Genomic DNA, 12,464 nt, shown 5'->3' with positions numbered 1-12,464 from the left:
CTTAAGATAGAAATTCAATAACGTTATTATCTAATAATAATAAAACGTTAAATAATAATAATAATAATATAAAGGGTAATAAAGTTAAGTATAGCTCTTATACTAAATTCATTTATAAGAACTATATCTATTATAACTATAGCTACTATAGACTATTTAAAGCCGATACTTACTAGTATTACTATTTGTCACGAACCAACCATATAACGGGACCGCGTGGGGCGCAGCAGGACTGCCCTCACCCAATCGGCTGGGAAGCCAAGACGCGGGGGCCCGTTGGGTAGCCCAGGGACGCTGGCTACCCGGGACAGGCGGTAGCCTTGGATCGCAGTCTACCACGAGCTACCACGGGTAGACTTGGGTAGACGGGCGACCATGAGCTACCACACACACAGGACAGGTACAGAGATACCTGGGACTTAGATAGTATATAGTCACTCGTTCTGGAGAGCTCTGGGAGTTCTCCAGTTAGCAATCACAACTACAGTTCGCTACAAGCTCGAGAGCCTACTGTTGAGACAAGTCTTTGTTGTGCACCCTTTGGCTGCACCGAACCTAAGCACCCTTGAGAGAATACCTTCGACCGATACTGAACCCTAACAGGACGGGTCCAGAGACAGGTTCGTCACACGTTGCTAACTCCCTTTGATCTGTTACAGTTCAGGCTCGAAGGTAAAACGACATGGCAACTCAACCGACGCCGGGCCAGATCACGGCCGCGCTTCAGAGAGTCACCGAACGACTCGACGAAACTGAAGAAGAGCTTGCGAAGACCAAGGCCAGCAACGCGGCATTGGCAGCCCGACTTGCGGCGACCGAGGTCCACACCAAGGACCCGGCCAAGACGAAGGTCAAATTGGAGCAACCCGAGAAGTACGGGGGCGACCAGGAAGCCTTGCCAGGTTGGATCACGGAGATGCGGAACTATCTCGACCACAACTCGCACCAGTTCGCCACTGAGGAATCCAAGACCAGATACGCCGCCACCCGACTCAAGGACAAGGCCCTCAAGTGGTTCACGGGAACACTGAGTGATTTCCTCGGCGGAGCAATCCACAAACCCTTCACCAAAAAGGTCTTCGAGAACTACTCCGAGTTCGAGAGTGAGATTCAGAAGGTGTTCGGTGACAAGGACGAGAAGTTACACGCCCAGGAACGGCTAGGACGGCTGAAGCAGACTAGGTCAGCCACCGCCTACGCCACGATTTTCCGACAAGACTCCATGAAGGCAGAAATAGACGACGAGGGGCTGATGCACCTGTTCTACGGAGGACTGAAGGAGGAGGTCAAGGACGAGCTCTACAAGGAGAGCCGACCTGACACGCTCGACGAGTACATCGCCATGGCTGTCAAAATTGACGACCGACAGTTCGCCCGCAAACAACAGAAGAAGGGCAGCGAGATTCAGCGATCCGCAGGCTACCACAAGCCCAACGACAAAAAGAAACGCCAGCACCAGAGCACGTCATACGGCACGCACTCGGGACCCATGGACGTCAGCGCTGCCCAGGCACAATGGGCAGGAAAGAGAGATGGTGCCAAGGACAAATCAGGCATCACTTGTTACAATTGCGGCAAGAAGGGGCACTTCAAACGAGACTGCCGCAGCAAGAAAGAGTGGAGACCGGTTCCAGGGAAGGAAGCTGCCACCATCGACCAAAACACGGTCGGAAGAAGAACCCGGTTTCTGGAGGTCGCAGCCGCCAGCTACACGCAGGACGACCTCGAAATCGACATTGACCGAGTCATCGAGCAGGACGATGAACTCACCGACTCGGATCAAGAAGACTTGATGAGCAGCAACCACCAGGAGGGAAATGACACCGCCCATCACGCTTTCATCGAAACGGATGACGAGGGAGAACTGGCTCCCCCGCGGCACATCCGACAAGTCGCTGAGGACTGGGGCATCACCCTGGTTCAGCAAGAGGACGGGCAATGGCGAACCCACGAGGGTGAAGGAGGAGTCAGCCCGAACCTCATTTTTCTGCAACAGAAGGTCCTAAGCCAACGGCAAAGGATCGAGGAGTTGTCAAGAGAGAAAGAAGAACTCGAGCAACTTCTCCAGAGAAGGAACGACCAGTACGGACAACTTTGCGCGGAACTCAATTTCGCCGGAAAACGAGTCCAAGAGATCACCGAGGCCAACAACAGGGCCGGGGATCACGTCGAAAAGACATTAAGAGAGGCACAGGCCTTGCAGGACGACATCCGCCAGGCACTTCCGCACCACACACCGTGGGATGGACCCACCAAAGAAGCGGAGGAATACGAAAACGGAGTACGATACCCCGAGCAACTTTTCGACTACGCACAGGAGCAGAATGTGGCGAAAGGAAGAAAACAGCAGAGCTGGGAAGAATACTGGACTCGACATCAGCACATCGTGCGCGCCGGACGACAAACCTCCGACCTTGAATGGTGGGGTTTTCGGGGCAAGAACAACACGGAGGGATTCCAGTTGTTATCAGAAGACCACGAGCGGGTGGACCCACGAAAAGAAAGTCACATCTACCTGCCCTGGTTCCAGTGCATCACGCACGAATGTCGGTACCACTTCCAGGACAAATTTCGCAACAGTTTCTGGCCCACAAGAGAGGAAAAGGGAATGCAACCCCTGCCCATCAGATGGGTATACGACAGCGGCGACGCTCCCGCAGGCATGTTGTGGGACACCCAACGCACTCACGAGGGCAGGCTGAGGGTTAAACCCAAGGCAGCCTGGCCCCGACGCTGTATGGCGGGCGTAGGAGTCAACGAATGCCGAAGCGCAGACTGCCTACCACACGCCGACGAGAAAATCTGGGGATACATGGAACAGCAATCCCAGAGGAAGCCACACCAGAGGACGAGAGCGTCCCGAAGGAACGAGAGGCGCCCAGTTGAGGCATGGGCGGCCCAATGGCTCCAAGAACACCAGACGATCGATGCCGCAAGCCAAGGTGCGGACAGGGACGCCTTGAAACACCACGAGAGCTTGGGAAACGGCTCAGGGCCCTTCGGGGGGCCCGGAAATCTCTAACTCCACAACAACGGAGACAGGCCGCACAGTACAGGAAGAACTGGCGCAAGCACAAGCCTTACAACGACCTCCCAGCAGACGAACACGAAGTAGCTGCTGTACGAAGCACCAAGCCAGACAACAGGCTCTGGATCACAGCGCGATGGGGGAAGATCGAAGCCCTCGCGTTAGTGGATGGAGGAGCGCAGATGGATCTCATCTCGCCCGCATTTGTGAATCAACTCAGAATCCCATGGAGGATCAAGAAACAACCACACGTCGTCAAGGGACCATTCGACACGCAATGGGTACGACGAGAAACAGAACCACTCGACATTGAGGTGGAAGGGAAAACCACCCAAGTGGTGTTCGACATCGTGAACATGGGGCCGAAGAAAGACATGATTCTCGGGCGCCCATGGCATGAGGATTACGACCCAGACATCAGTTGGAAGGGAGATGGCCATCTGCGACCGCGGGAACAGCGGGAGCATCCGACCAACTCGATGGGAGAACGCGCAGAACAGGAGCCACGGGAGAGCAGCGGGTCAGAACGAACCCCCTCTACGGGCCCACCGCAGGAAGCAGCCAGTGCAGAACCACGCACTCTGGAGTCCGGAAGAAGCGGCACACGACGAAAGAAGCAGGCACGGGAGGAACGAACCATCGCCGTCGTCTCAGTCGACGAGCACGGAATGCTCAAACACGAACAATGGGTCAATCAGCTCGAAGCGGCAAGCATCGAGCTGGCAGCAGAAGAAGTCAGGGAACTCGAAGCAGCGAGCATCGAGCCTGGGAACAACAAGTTCGCGTACTACGAGGGTACAGCGAAGAACGCAAAGACGGGGCAGATCCCAGACGACTACAAGGGGCACCCGGCGTTCACGGCAAAACATCTTGCAGGGCTACCAGACCACGGACCTTGGGATCACGAGATCAAACTCAAGGAAGGAGCCCAGTTGAAGTTTTTCAAGGTGTACCACACCAACGAGAAGCAAGATGCAGAGTTGAGGAGTTATCTCGAAAAGAATCTCGAGATAGGACACATCAGACCATCGACATCTCCAGCAGGCTACCCAGTCCTCTTCGTTCCAAAGAAAGATGGGAAGCTCAGGATGTGTGTGGACTACCGACAGTTGAACAACGAGACGGTGAAGAACCGATACCCGCTGCCACTGATTTCGAGGCTTCGAGATCAGCTGTCAGGAGCACAACACTTCACACGACTCGACCTTCCAACAGCGTACGCCCACATCCGCATCAAGGAAGGAGACGAATGGAAGACGGCTTTTCGGACACCCTACGGGCACTACGAGTACCTCGTCATGCCGTTCGGGTTGACCAACGCACCAGCGACATTTCAAGCCGCTATCGACCACGCAATTCGACATTGCCTCGATAAATTTGCAGTCTGTTACTTGGATGACATTCTCATCTACTCCAAGACACTCGAAGAACACAAGAGACACGTGCGGCAGGTGCTGGACGCACTGCACGAGCACAAATTGTCAGTCAACAAGGACAAGAGCGAGTTTCATGTCAAGAAAACAGTGTTTCTGGGTTACGAAATCTCCCCGGGATGGGTCAAGATCGAACCCGAGAAACTGGAAGCTGTCAAGACGTGGCCGACACCGACGAACGCCACGGAGGTCAGAGGATTTATCGGATTCGCCAACTTCGTCAGAATGTTCATCAAGAATTTTGGCGACTTCGCGAGACCTCTGCACGAACTTACCAAAAAGGATGCCACATTCCAGTGGAAGCAGGAGCACGAGCAGGCTTTCCAGCGGATCCGCGATGCGATCATCGCCGACCCGGTGCTCATGCTGCCTGATCCAAGCACACCTTTCGAAGTCGAGGCTGATGCTTCGGACTTCGCGATCGGAGGACAACTTGGTCAGAGGGACAAGGACGGCAAGCTTCACCCAGTTGCGTTCTTCTCCAAGAAACTCGAAGGACCAAGGCTTAACTACCCGATCCACGACAAGGAGCTTCTCGCAATCATCGAAGCATTTCAGGAATGGAGACCATACCTCAGCGGCACGACACACGAAGTCCAGGTGTACACGGACCACAAGAACTTACGATACTTCACCACCACCAAGGTGCTGAACGGACGACAGACTCGGTGGGCAGAATTTCTGTCCGAATTCAACTTCACGATCCACTACAAGAAAGGCTCAGAGAACGCACGAGCGGACGCCTTGAGTAGGAGAGCGGATCACCACGACAACACATCTGAAGTCTCACCACCATTGCTATATCAGCAGACAGACGGATCCCTACGGCACGCTTCCCAACCGACTGAAGACTACGAGATCGCAGCGCTTCAGCAGCAGTCGGAAGATCCTGAAGGCAGGCCTCTGCAACCGTTTGTAGAATGTTGTGCGACTTTCAGGGAACAGAGATTGGAACGAGACTTCCAAGGAATCATCGCGGACGACGAGCGCGATGCATGGCAAGAAGAGCCAGAATCCAAAATCGCGGGATTGCGACTTGAAGGAACGAGACTCTGGTACCACGACAAGGCCTACGTCAGGCTTGGTGACCAAAAGGAGCTCATTCGAAAGATCCACGAGTCGAGACTCGGAGGACACATGGGAATCGGCAAGACAATCGCGAAAGTCAAGCAGAACTACGACTTCCCAGGAATCAAACAGGCGACAGAAGCAGTCCTAGCAGAGTGCGACCGCTGCGGACGAAGCAAACCAGGACGACACAAGCCATATGGGCTGTTGCAACCATTGCCAGTCGCAGAACGACCATGGAGTTCGGTGACGATGGACTTCATCACCAAACTACCAGTCTCCCAGGACTCAGTAACGGGAGTGGAATACGACAGCATCCTCACAATGGTGGACAGACTCACCAAGTGGAGTTACTTCCTCCCTTACAAGGAGACATGGTCAGCAGAACAACTCGCAGACGTGATCTATCGCAACATCACCTCGGTCCACGGATGGCCGGAGGAATGGATCACGGACAGAGACACGAAGTTCGCATCAAAGTTTTGGCAAGCTCTGATGACGAAGCTGGGTACGAAGAGTAAGCTTTCGACTGCTTATCACCCACAAACGGACGGACAGACGGAACGACTCAACCAGATCGTTGAACAATACCTACGGTTGTACGTCAACTTCCAGCAGGATGATTGGGTCGAGCTGTTGCCAACGGCACAACTCGCCTACAACACCACCGTCACGGAGACCACCAAGGTCACGCCATTCTTCGCGAATTACGGCTACGAAGCAGATTTGCGACAAGGGCCCGATGTTTCGGTGCCCCGAGCGGCAGTCAAAGCCGACAAGATGAGCTCGCTGCACGCGATGCTCAAGGAAGAACTCGAATTCGTACGAACACGAATGAAGAAGTTCTACGACAGGAACAGGCTCGAGGGACCTCGCCTAGAAGAGGGGGGCAAAGTTTACCTCGTTTCTCGAAATCTTCGCACGAAGCGACCAAGCAGGAAACTCGATTTTCGCAAGATCGGACCGTTCAAAATCGACAAAAAGATTTCGGAGAACAATTACGCACTCGCGTTACCCTCGACAATGCGACTACGGACCAACGTTTTCCACATCTCGCTTCTGGAACCAGCACCCAAAGGCGCACGACTCGACAAGGACGCCGAAGCAGAAGACGAAGAGGAGGAATGGGACGTTGAGGAAGTCCTAGATTCACGCATCACGAAAGGACAGTTGGAGTACTTGGTTAAGTGGCTGGACTTTGGCCCGGAAGACAATTCATGGCAACCAGCTACGAATCTCAACTGCCCCGAGAAACTTCAGGAGTTCCACCAGAGGAACCCGGATCGACCAAGGGAAGCCCCGCGGACAAGTCGACCCCGGCGAGGAAAGGGTCGTCCAGGGAGAAACTAAGACGGTCAGTACGGAACCAAGGGGAGGAGGGAACAAACGAACCCTTGTAGCCAAGGGGGTGGATCACGAGAGGAGGTGCCAATGGCCTCCCAGTCCAACACACCGACACCACCCGCCGTCTGCACCTGGCCAACCAACTGCTGTGTGGGAGACATGGGCGCAGGGGAAGGAGGGTCCTCTTCCTCTTCCAGACGCTCCATCCCACGACGAAACACTTCAACACCACGATCCCGAAGAGACCGCTGTTGGCCGCGCAGGCGCGACAAACGGCTCAAAGCTTCGGCAAGCGTTTGCTCCGCCGCCTCAATCTCTTTCGCCACCTTCTCTTGTTCAGAAAGGTTTGACAAAACTACCACGATCAGCACACACGCAAAAAAAAAAAAAACCCATGTCACTTACGAGTGTCGGCCACGTTTGGCCCACTACACTTCTTACCCATCTTGACGCAGTTCGAACACTTCCTCCCATCCTCCAGCATCATGCATCGCTTTCGCGGTTTCGCATCCCAACACCGCTGGCAAGGCATGGCGACTTCGTAACCAGAACGATCAATTTCCGCGGCAAGAACTTGGCGTTCACGTTGCAGGTCGCGGCGAGCGCTACCCAGACGATTAGCCATCATGGCCAAGGGACTGCGATAAGGTCAAGGAAACATACTCACTAGCAAGGAAGTGGACGTTGGCGCGTATTTCAAGAGGAAGTGCGGCATCTCTCGGGGCGAGAGATGTTGGAGAGGGGGCATCGTGTCACGAACCAACCATATAACGGGACCGCGTGGGGCGCAGCAGGACTGCCCTCACCCAATCGGCTGGGAAGCCAAGACGCGGGGGCCCGTTGGGTAGCCCAGGGACGCTGGCTACCCGGGACAGGCGGTAGCCTTGGATCGCAGTCTACCACGAGCTACCACGGGTAGACTTGGGTAGACGGGCGACCATGAGCTACCACACACACAGGACAGGTACAGAGATACCTGGGACTTAGATAGTATATAGTCACTCGTTCTGGAGAGCTCTGGGAGTTCTCCAGTTAGCAATCACAACTACAGTTCGCTACAAGCTCGAGAGCCTACTGTTGAGACAAGTCTTTGTTGTGCACCCTTTGGCTGCACCGAACCTAAGCACCCTTGAGAGAATACCTTCGACCGATACTGAACCCTAACAGGACGGGTCCAGAGACAGGTTCGTCACACTATTCTAAACTAGTACTAGATAACTTTAACTAATATAGGGCTAAATAATAGAATAATACTATAAATATAATAGTATTATTATTGTTAGTAATAACTAGTCTAGTATAACCTATATCTAGAGTTATAAGTATAGCTTCCTCTACCTAGAGGATGAACTTCCTTATATCTACTAACTTTATAGTATTACAGCTAAATTTTCAGTAAGGCCCCTAGAGTCTAACAACTCCGAAGTCCAATAGGCCCTTAAGATAGTAAGAAATTACATATATTATAACTCTACTACTAGCAATACAATCTTCAATAACTTAAAGTAGTTTATAGAACTTTATCTATTAGTATATTCTAATATATATCTTTATACAGATAAAAACTTTATAGAGGCTATCTATATCAGTATAATAGTATTTAAAATAACCCTAACAATAGGTTAAAAGATAATACTAGAACTAATATAGGCTCTATTCAACTCTATATCCCCAGCTAATATTGTTAGTAATATAATGTTTCTTAATAACGGTATCTACTGGAATTAAGATAATAATACCCTCTATAAAAAGGCAACCTATTAGATTATCTATAAAATAGAGAGGATATTAGATATCTTCCTTATCTATATAAGGCTATCGGCTATCAGTAGAGAGGTCTTATATACTATAATATCCGTATAGGCGGTTATAGCTTCTATTAACTATAGAATAATATATCGCTACCTTATATATACCGGTAAATCTATTGTTAAAGCTGTATATAATAACGTAGGTATTACGTTAATCGGGAAAAACAATAACTTTTACAAGCCCTATATCCTCGGTAAGGTAACCGACAAACTTAGGAAGTTCGCCCCTATTTAGAGGACAAAGCTGTTCAACTTTATTTATATCGATATAGTTTAATATAAAACAGCTAGCCATTTCGGTTATCTTTATAGTATCTATATTATTAATATTTATACTTCCTATTAATAGGTCTGTTTCGCTAAGGAAAAGGGTAAAGCCTTTTTATATTTAAAGGACTTTACCGAGATGATCTTTACCTAGATAGGAGTGTAGATTAAGATCCTCAGCATTAACAGTAGTACTGAATTCGGTTAGTTGCTAAAGCTTTTTAAGGATAATAGCCTTAAGGTTTAGGCTAATAGTAAAGGTATCGTTATTAAGAAAATAACGCTAGCAACCCTATAGATAAATAGGAAGATTAAATATATAGTAGTAACAGTATATAAATATATCTAGATAGCTATTATTATATATTAAATCCTTAAATAATTATAGCTATTTATATTAGAAATAATAGTTATAATCTCTAACCTACTACTAACAAAGGTAAATCTGGGTAATATAAGTATCTATAAGAGCTTTACTATAGCGATGAATATGCCTAAGGAGGTTTGAAAGCCCTATATCCAGTATTTACGTAGCTACTTTTATTATATATATTACTACGTTAAACCGTATCTCTATAATAAATTAGATAAGTTTATTATAAGAGTATATAAAGCTAGACTAATTAGATATATAGATATCTATAGAAAGATCTACTGGGTTTAGGACCTAGAGACTCGGAAAGTTATCTGTGCTATAGCTTATAAGTTTAACGAAGAAGATAACTACTGCCTGGATAACGATATCGATCCAGAGAAGTAATATATCATTATATTTACCGATATAATAGTAGAAAAAGATAAGGTAGCTTTAGCTATCGAATCTACTATTGTTACCTTTAAGATAATAATATCTAACCTATAGAAGAGGGTTACCTTTAAACCTATCTAATAATAAGAAGAAACTTTAGCTATAAGAGAGATTAATATAGTTAGTAATAATAGTAAGCGATAACCCTTTTAAATAATAGTAACTATTAGTAGTTTATTAACCTTAGAACTAACTCTAGAACCGGACTAACAATACCTAGGTTAGGAAAATTATAATAACTAGGCCCTTAAAGATAAAGATATCGAAGATATTCTTTAGAAGATACCTATACCCTCTAATTATAACCTTATTTCCTATATAACAGGATTAATTTAATAAGAGGTTAGACTATAACGTTTAACCTATATTTGTTTGTTAAAATATAGTAATATTATATAACCCGATTTCTATATTAAACTTATAAAGGGTAAACTACCCTCCTAATCCCTGTTTACAGGCCATCTAAATAATACCTGAAAATCTGTAGAGGGGATTATCTTTATTGTATTGCCTCTATAGGTTGACCGAACGATTAAGATCTTCTTAAACCTAAAGATCCCTAAGAACTTCAAGGAAATATAATAGTATAAGAACTTCAGAGACTGGTAGCTCCCTACAATATAAAGCTAGGATAACAGTCTAATCAACAAAGATATATATAAACTAGTCGATAAAACCCCAGATATAAAGGTCCTCCCTAGTAAATAGGTATTTAATATTAAGAAAGACCCTATAACTAATGTTGAATTTGCCTATATAAGATAGGTTATCTATAGTAACTTTAATTAAGGATTTTAGAAGGTTTAAAACGTCTATACTATAATTATTAATAGTATAACTGTTAAGGTTTTCCTTATATTAACGGCCGTTATAGATCTCAAATACCAATAGTTTAACTTTAAAATAGTATTTCTAAATACAGAAATCCCTAAAGATATAAAGTATTTCGTCGAACCGCTGCCTAGTCTAGAGAAGCTCCTGGACAAAGTTTATAGGTTAAAGAAGGCTCTCTATAGTTTAAAATAGAGTCTACTATACTAGTTTATAATATTAAAGCTAGTTATAGAGTTATGAGAATATAAGTTAATACCTTCTAACCTCTATCTCTTTTACTATAAAAAGAATAATACCCTAGTTATCCTCTATATAGACGATATCTTAATCTTAGTACTAACTATTAATATTATTAATATTATATATAATAGGCTAAAGGCTTATTTTAATATAAAGGAACTAAGTAAAGTTAAACATTTCTTTAACTTTAATATTGTTTATAACCGATAATAAAGGAAGATCTTCTTATTATAGGAAATATATTTATAGGTAATATTTAAATAATATAGTATTAATAACCTTAATCCTATATAAACTCTATAGTATCTATACTTTAAATTTCTATATTTATAGGAGCTATTTAATAACGAAAAAACACCTTATTAATAAAAGATAGAAAGCTTTAACTAGCTAATAACCGGTTTATACCCCGATATTATATATACTATATTATAATTATATAAAACTAATAATAGTCCTTTAGAGAAGTATATCTTATTTCTCTAATATCTTTACCGTTATTTAAATAGAACTATTATATTTAGGATCGAATTTAATAGATCAATAACAATTAATAACTTAATAATAAAGGTATTCGCTAATACCTCCTTTACTAACGGTTTACTTAGATAATAGTTAACTAGCAGCTATATCGTTTTTATTATAGGAGGTCTAATACTATAGAAGATAAAGAAGTAAACCTTTATTACCTTAAGTATAATAGAAGCCAAATTCACAAACCTCACCCCCACTATATTAGTAATATAGTAGGTAGCTAAAATACTAAAGGATTACAGTACCGAACAGCCGGTACCATATATAGTAATAACCGACAGTAAGAATATCCAGATAATAGTAATAAACCTATTAAATATAGTATAAATAAGATATCTTAATATTCGATATAAATAGATTATCGAAAAGGTTAAGGAGGGATAATTTACCGTTAACTATATTAAAAGAATAAATATAGTTACCGATAGATTAACGAAACCATTAGAATATAAGATATATATATAGTTTATTAAGATATTAGGTATAATATTATAGAAGGTTCTGTAAAAGGACTAAACCATTATAGGATCTATTAGAGGTATAGAGCCTCAATACTATATAAACTATCTAGACTTCTATATTCAGTAGTAGGGAGGAGGTATATAGCCGTTTGTAGAGGGGTGTAAGAGGTGGGGCCTTCCCTGGCCCACCTTACGTATAGGGCAACCGCCCACATCCTCCCGCAGTAGCAGGGCTAGCTAGCTTTTCCTCCTACACACAACATTACACATACGTTTTTCCCACCGACTCTACTATCGCGAGTCCCACAAGTCCGTATTTTGACTCGACACGAGGCAGGACGCCCCTTAAAGCCAGTTACAGCTGCGTTGTAAACGCCGGGCCAGACATTCTCGAATTGCTTGACAAGCATAGTTCCGAAACCTGCCCGCGTCGTTCGGGGGCGTTGATATTACTTGGCCCACCCACCTCGGCGAGGAGCAGGTCTTGTGACCTCACATCCCCCAGCAGCACACTCGCCCGCCTCTCCTTCGGATTTGCACTACAAGATATCCGCCCCGGCTCCATTCCGACTCGCTTTGTCCCAGGGCAACCTGCCAGTACAGGGGTATCAGCGCCGTCTTCGACCCGACCCGGTG

Source organism: Chaetomium fimeti (assembly GCF_033439085.1).
Source record: "Chaetomium fimeti strain CBS 168.71 chromosome Unknown B0H64scaffold_14, whole genome shotgun sequence".
Classification (NCBI taxonomy): domain Eukaryota; kingdom Fungi; phylum Ascomycota; class Sordariomycetes; order Sordariales; family Chaetomiaceae; genus Chaetomium; species Chaetomium fimeti.
Note: the sequence above shows the minus strand (reverse complement) of the source record.